Here is a 7614-nt window from a genome sequence, read left to right on the forward strand (position 1 = left end):
GATATGTCAAAATTTGAAAAAGTATGATACGGGTAAAGCGGGGATACATTCATAAATTTTTTTTTTTTTATAATTTTAATAATGTAATATGCATGAAAATAAAACTTAAAGTAAATTAATAAATAAAGAGAGGGATTCCTATTAACCTAAAAGTGTTCAAACATTCATAAAACATCCAAAACTAAGAGCAAAAGCAAATGCAAATGCAAATTAAACATCATCCTTACATGCCAACACCAAAAAAAGAATGAGAGCAGAGAGAAGAAACGTGAGAGAGTGAGAAAGCGAGAGAGACAACAAGGATACATCAATTTGACAAATTCTATTACTTTAACTCTCACTATATTCCTCTTATGAAAGAACTAAACAAAATATTATAAGTAATATGTAACTTCGAGTATCCGATACTTCAAAATTAAATATCTGATACTTCAAAATTAAATATCCGATACTTCAAAATTAATAAAAAATTAATTAAGAAGTATCCGATACTTTTAAGAAGTATCCGATACGTATCCGCAAGTATCCGAGGAGTATCGGTATCCGATAAGTATTCGATACGGATACGTCACCCTTTTTGAAGTATCCGTGCTTCATAGATTGCATCAGTAGCTACGACAACAACATTTACATTCCCTTCTATTAATACCATATGAGCAATAATATTAGAATTAGTGTGTCATGAATAAGCAGCTGTTAGGTATACCAATAACTTTATAAAGAAAAATATATTTATTTTGAGTGTGACTCATTTTATACTAATTTTAAATTTATACAATTCACTTCACATTTGAGATAATTTATGAAATAAAAATTTTGAATAGGTGACAATTTTTTTTTTTTTTCTATTTATCTATACTAATATTATATAGAGTGTGTAACGGTTTCATTCAAAATATTATCAGTTCAAACTCAGTAATTACCATTGACAAAAAAGTAAAAATTATTGCTTACAACTTACAAGAAGAAAGAATGGCAATTCACAAAAAGGAAAAAAGAAATGGGGTGAGAGAGGCTCGAACTCTCGACCTCAGGATTACTCAGAAGCTATGAGACCTACGCGCTAGCCAACTGCGCCACCACCCCTTTGTTCATGGTTATTTTTTAAAATACTTTTATCTTTATAATAGTAGGTGTCGCCACGTGCCCAATACCCCTCCGAGCTTAGCCCAACCCGAGGCTAAAATTTTGTGCCAATTAGCTTTCGTTTGGCTGGTCAGGTTTATTGGTTTTTTAATTATTTTAGTCAAAAATAAATAAAATATATTTTTTAATTTAATAAGATGAAATATCATATTTAATTCATAATCATTCTATTTTTTCTATCACAAAAGTCGAAAAAAGTCAAAAAGTCCATTCCAAACGAGACTTTTTAACCCCGGACTAAAATAGCAAAAAAGTTTAAAAAGTTAAAAAATTAACCCACATCCCAAACGAAACAATACTATTTGAATTGGGTTTAGGATAAAAAAATTAATCAATATGTTTGTTTTCAATTTTTTGAAAACACTTTTCAAAAATTTTTACTTTTTTATTTTTCCTATTTTTTTATTTTACTGAATTTTTTAATATTGTAAGCAATTTTTTTAATTTTTAAACACACTTAACATAAATACACTTAAAAAGTATAATTTTTATGAAAAAAATCTTTAAAAAATTTACTAAATGCAAAAAATATATAAAAATTTAGTATATTTTTCATATTTTTGTGTGTTTATTAATTTTTTAAAATATTTTTTCACAAATATTTTATTTTTTAAATACATCTAAGTAAAGTGCATATAAAAAAGTTTAAAAAATGCTTAAAATTTTAAAAATATTCACTAAAAATAAAAAAATACAAAAAACAAAAAAACTCAAAAAACTAAAATCAAACACAGTGAATATAGCCCATCTTTACCGACCCGAGTCATTTATAAAATAATAATTGTAATTTTATATTATTTTAATTATAAAATAAAGTAAAAAAAATTATAGAAGACCAAATATACATATAATTCTTATGAAGGCTTATATTAAAATATTTATCTGAAAAAATAAATGATAAGTATAATTTGAAATATAAAACTAAATATAAATGTGATTGATGAAAGAGTTATTGATATTCGATCAATGTAATTATTTAAAAGTATATTTTACTCAATTTTTTTTTAAATATAAACCATTTAGATTATCAAATTAAGTCATGAAACAAACCCAATAAGGTGCGCAATAGTTGATGTTGTACATGATGTGCAACAGCAACCCAACTCCCTTATTTGTGAAATTATTGTACCCCACAGGGGTGTGGGATACAAAATAGTAGGATGTCTCCTCCTCCATATTAGGAGGTAAAATTATTTTTTTGACCCTTTAAATTATTGTACTTAATAAAATAAAATTTAAAAACATCAACTAAAAATTAAAATAAATTTATTTAATTTTTATTGATGTTCTATTTATTTAATTTTTAAAAAATTTTAGCCAGAAAAATAAAACATAATTTATAATTCACATTTATTATTTATATTATTTAGTTAACAATTCAAAATGATAAAATAGTCTTTTAAACATTTAAGAGCGTTTGGTAAAGTTTTCTAAATATGATTTGAGAGTATGAGTTATATTTTGAGTTTGTGAGTTTTGAAATTATGATTTGAGTGTATAAAATTTGTTTGGTAAATGAGTTTTGAATTGAGTGAAAATTTTTTGATGTGACATATGATATTTGATACAAAAACTTACAACTCATAACCAAACACATAACTCAAAAATTTATGAAAAGCTCATAAATTTTTTAAAAAAATTTTCAAAAATATTGTTTTATTAAAAATATATAATAAAAAAAACAAGTGCCAATTGCAAAAAAAATAAAAATAAAAATTTGCATTGTTCAGGTCAACCGGTCGATTAACTGACCAGGCGACCAGCCAGACGTTCGGGGAACAACCGGTAGGCCAAATTTCAAAATTTAAAAGCCCGCCTAGAACGAGTTTTCAAAATGAGGGATTGAATTAATTTTCCAAAACTCAAATCAAACATTATACTAAAATGCAGGGGTAAAACTATGGGGGCATTTCCCTAAATAAGCCAAAATACTAAATCAATTCCCAAACTAAGTCTAGTTTTGAAAGAATTCCCAAAATAGGCTAAATCGTGGTTCACAATCACGATTTCAACATATATGCGCCTGTCTCGCATGAAATTTGGGAAGTCTTAAAATCGTGATTACAAAACGCGCTTTTGATTAAGAAATCGCGGTTACAAAAGGCGCTTTTAATTAATTTTTTTTTCTTCTGAACTCGCTGTTCTAAACCACGCTTTTATCCAAAAAATAATTCTTCTGAACTCACTGTTCTAAACCACGCTTTTATGAGAAAAAAAAAAACTTCTTCTAAACTCGCTATTTCGAACCACGCTTTTTTGGCAAAATTTTTTTTGTTGAAATCGTGGTTGTGAACTACGCTTTTTATACAATTTTTTAAAGTGAAATCGTGGTTTGTAACCACGCTTTTAGAACTGATATAAACCCTCCCCAGCCCCGTCATTTGCAATCACGCTTCTTAGAAAACACAGTTCGCTCCTGCTCTCTCTCTCGCTCAGCCCCGTCTCTCTCGCTCTTACTGCTCTCTCTCTCTCTCGCTGTGCACGAGCTCCCTATCTGCTCTCTGTCCTCTCTCTCGTTGGTATGCCTTCTGTCTCTCTCTCTCTTGATCTACTTTATTGTGTTTTTTGTGGTTGTGAAAGTGGGTATAATATTGGTATAATAGGGTTCATGAATGTGGTTCTAAATCGTTCTATGGTTAAATCTAACATTTAACATTAACTTCGAATTGAATCAGATTTTTGTTACATATGCCATAAAAATACTCTAAATTCATCCTAAATGAATTGGGAAAATGCCATAATCGTTCTATGGTTAAAACCCTAATCTGATTTAAAAATACTCTTTTAATCTAGTTAATGTATATGTGAAATTTGAGAAATTAGGATTACATTTATGGCATCTGTTGAATGTGAAATCTGTTGAATGAACCTGAAGTTTAGAAAAATTTAAATATTATGTTTCAAATGAGAAAATGAGAGTTATGGTTTTCGATTGAATGTGAAATGAGAAATGAGGGTTTTGGTTTTGAATTAGGATTTTGAATTGATAAATGTAAAATCATTTTTCAATTAGGGTCAGGGTTTTAAATTGTGAAATAAAAAATGAGGGTCATGGTTTCAAAAATTAGGGTTTAAGAAATTTATAATAAATTAAATTTTTTTGATAATGTTATATGATTTTTTTTAGGAACAAATTATGTAAAAACGTAGAGAAAATAAAATCCTAAATGATTTGGGTCAAATTGGTTGAATAATTTTAATAATTTAATTTGATTACAATTTTTTTTAAACCATACCCAATTAAACTTAAAAAATGAAAGCCAATTTTGGTTACTTGGACATTTTACAATTTTCGGCAATTGGACATTTTAAAATTAAACCATACCATACCATACCCAATAATTTTACAATTTCGGGCACTTTTGGCCAACTTTGGTGTTTTGTGTTAGATTCATTATTTTGGTATTTCGTGTAATGTTGGTAGAATAGGGTTCATGAATGTGAAAATGTTGTCAAATCAGAAATAATAAATTAGGGTTAGGGTTTATATTTGTGAAATCTGTTTAGAAATCTGTTGAATGTGAAATCTTAAATCTTAAATAAGGGTTAGGGTTTATATTTGTGAAATCTGTTTAGAAATCTGTTGAATGAGAATGTTGAATGGTTTATATTTATCTTAAATATGTTTATAATTGTGAAATCTGTTGAATGTGAAATCAGATTTCTATTGAATGTAAAATCAGATTTCTGTTCAATGTGACATCTGTCGAATGTTGAATCTGTTTAGAAAAATTTAGATATTATGTTTGAAATGAGAAAATGAGGGTTATGGTTTTCTATTGAATGTGAAATCAAAAATGAGGGTTTTGGTTTTGAATTAGGGTTTTGAACTGATGAATGTGAAATCGTTTTCAATTACGGTTAGGGTTTTGAATTGATAAATGTGAAATCATTTTTCAATTAGGGTTAGGGTTTTAAATTGTGAAATCAGAAATGAGGGTTATGGTTTAAGAAATTAGGGTTTAAGAAATTTATGATAAGTTAAATTTTTTTAATAATGTTATATGATTTTTTTTAGGAACAAATAATTTTTACATAATGAATAAATAATTATCTATAATAATAATAATTTTCTTGTATATTATTATCGTAATTAACTTTATAATTTCTTGGAAAAAAAACATGGCAAAACACAAGAAAATCTAATTTTGTCTATATAAAAATTATCTATAATTAAAATTTCAAAATTTTCTAGCCCTTTCTTTCAAAATTTTCAAATTATTTTTTTTTCTTTCACTTTCACTTTCACTTTCCACAAATTTTTCTTTTTAATCAAAACATATTTAAGGAATAATCACGCCATTTCCTTTTATTTTCATTCCAATAAATTAAGCACAACCTAACAATATTTACGATATATTAAAAAAAATAAAAATAGAATCATATAATATATATCAGTGTCATACAAAATTGAATTACAAGGAACTATGTTTAAAGTTGTCATGGTTAGTCTAATACTAATTATCCCGAGTCCATAGATCCAACTGATCATTATATCATTTTTTATTTCTCTATTATGGAAAGTATAAGGGGATGTTTGGCATAAAAGAAAAGCAAGTTCAGTCAAAAGAAATGAGGAGAAAATAAAGGGGAAAGTGGGAGAAAATTTTCAGTTGTGAGAGGGTGGCCGTGTCCTTCGCCGCGAATAGTCTGAGTGAAACCCAAAATGCCTTTTTACCTCTTTCCCAAAAAATTACCAAAACATTAGAAGTCAAAAAATTTGATATAAATGACTTTTTAGAAGTGATCCACAAAAAAAATTACCAAAACATTAGAGGTCAAAAAATTTGATCCACAAAAAATTAGAAGTAAAAAAATTACTTTTTACCTCTTTGCCAAAAGAGGCCTTTCAAGTTGTCATAGAAAATGCTATTATCAAAACATTTGATATAAAAAAAAAAAAAATATTTGTTTAAGAATTATATTTGAAAAAATTAAAATATTTGATTTATAAAATGACTCATTCTCGATAATTTTTACCCACTTGAATTATCCAATTGACTTATTCTCTATGCGTCTGCATTATGTTTATTCAATTAAGTTTTAACTTTTTACGACTTTCTTTTAATTGAAACCTGCAATTTTTTTCCCCCTTTGAATAGTAACCACCAACCATATTTTGCGGCCAAAGGAAAAACTTATTAAAAATGAAAGAAAAGCAAGTTTGAAACAACCCATCCTGTGCAATTCAATTGTAGCGAATGGGTTTAGGTGGGAAAAAAAAATGAAATTCATATTTGTTAAAAAAACTTGAATAAGTTTGATAAGTTAAAAAAAAATAAGTACAAAACTTGGCACAACCCACTTTTTAGTGCTGATTTTTTAACATTTTTTTTTAATTTTAAATTTAGGATAAATTATATTAGTAGTCTGTAATTTTGCTTCTTATGTCATTTTTATTCTTATACTTTTAATTAATTCAATTTTGACCCTTAAGATGGTGGCATCTCTACATGTAATTTGGTCTAATAAATAAAGACATTAGGATTTTTTTAAAAAAAATAATTACTAAGTTAGTTGATTTTAACTCAATAAATTTGTAAAGTTTATAAATTTTCTCTTAAAGAGGGACACATATTGCTCATATATGCATTTTTCATAAGTTTTTAATAATTGTAATAAATTGAATTAAATTCGAACAATATTTTTATCCAATTGACTTATTTTTTATTTATGTTATTTCGTACGTTATTTCCCTAAGTTATTTCCTACGTTATTTCGTATGAGGTTATTTCCCTAAGTTAGGGAATAATCTCATAGGAAATAACCTACCAAATAACTTTGTCATTAAGGTCCCTATTGGCAGAAGCTTGAGCAAATAAAAATAACTTCTCTTTAATTGTCCATAAATCTCACTAATTGGACCACCAGTTTTAAAAAATTACGTGAACAATGTTTGAAATAAAAATTAAGAACAAGTCATACAAGATTAGTGGAGTTATTTCAACTCAATGAAAAAATAACAATTTCATAGAAAAAGTTACACTATGATTTAGGATTTTTGTATGACTTGTCTACTTTTGTCCAATCGCACTGAATAAATACAATACTTGATACAAATTATATTATAAAATTATATGAACAGAAAAATAAAAGAAGAATCTTCATAATGTCTTCATATTCAAAATTATTGATATATCTGTCTAGTTTATCGAAATACTAATGTCTGAAGAGATCAAGATTGGGAAATAATATCCTCAAAATAAGTGTTTTTAAAATTGTTACCATTTACATGCGTACGATTAAATCATTGCCCAAATTAGGAGCTTTTCCCAAATTAAGGCAAAATAGTAATTTATTTCCCAAAGTAGGCTTAGTTTGGACAAAATTCATGAACTAAGCTAAAACGCGGCTACAAACCACGCTTTCACTGTTTTTGTGACCCTCCCGCGGACAATTTGTAAAATCTTAAAAGCGTGGTACAATCCACGCTTTTAATTAACAAAACGTGGTTACAAATCACGCTTT

General features: G+C 27.0%; 1 non-coding gene across 1 annotated transcript; it reads right to left on the reverse strand.

The window, feature by feature from the left end:
* Positions 1-1001: 1001 nt before the first annotated feature.
* Positions 1002-1086, reverse strand: TRNAM-CAU (transfer RNA methionine (anticodon CAU)). Its single transcript is given in 2 exon segments — positions 1002-1037; positions 1049-1086. It is a non-coding gene; the product is annotated as a tRNA-Met (tRNA).
* Positions 1087-7614: the final 6528 nt, after the last annotated feature.

The sequence above is a fragment of the Camellia sinensis genome, chromosome 2, assembly GCF_055761805.1.
Source record: "Camellia sinensis isolate YWXY chromosome 2, ASM5576180v1, whole genome shotgun sequence".
Taxonomy (NCBI): Eukaryota; Viridiplantae; Streptophyta; class Magnoliopsida; order Ericales; family Theaceae; genus Camellia; species Camellia sinensis.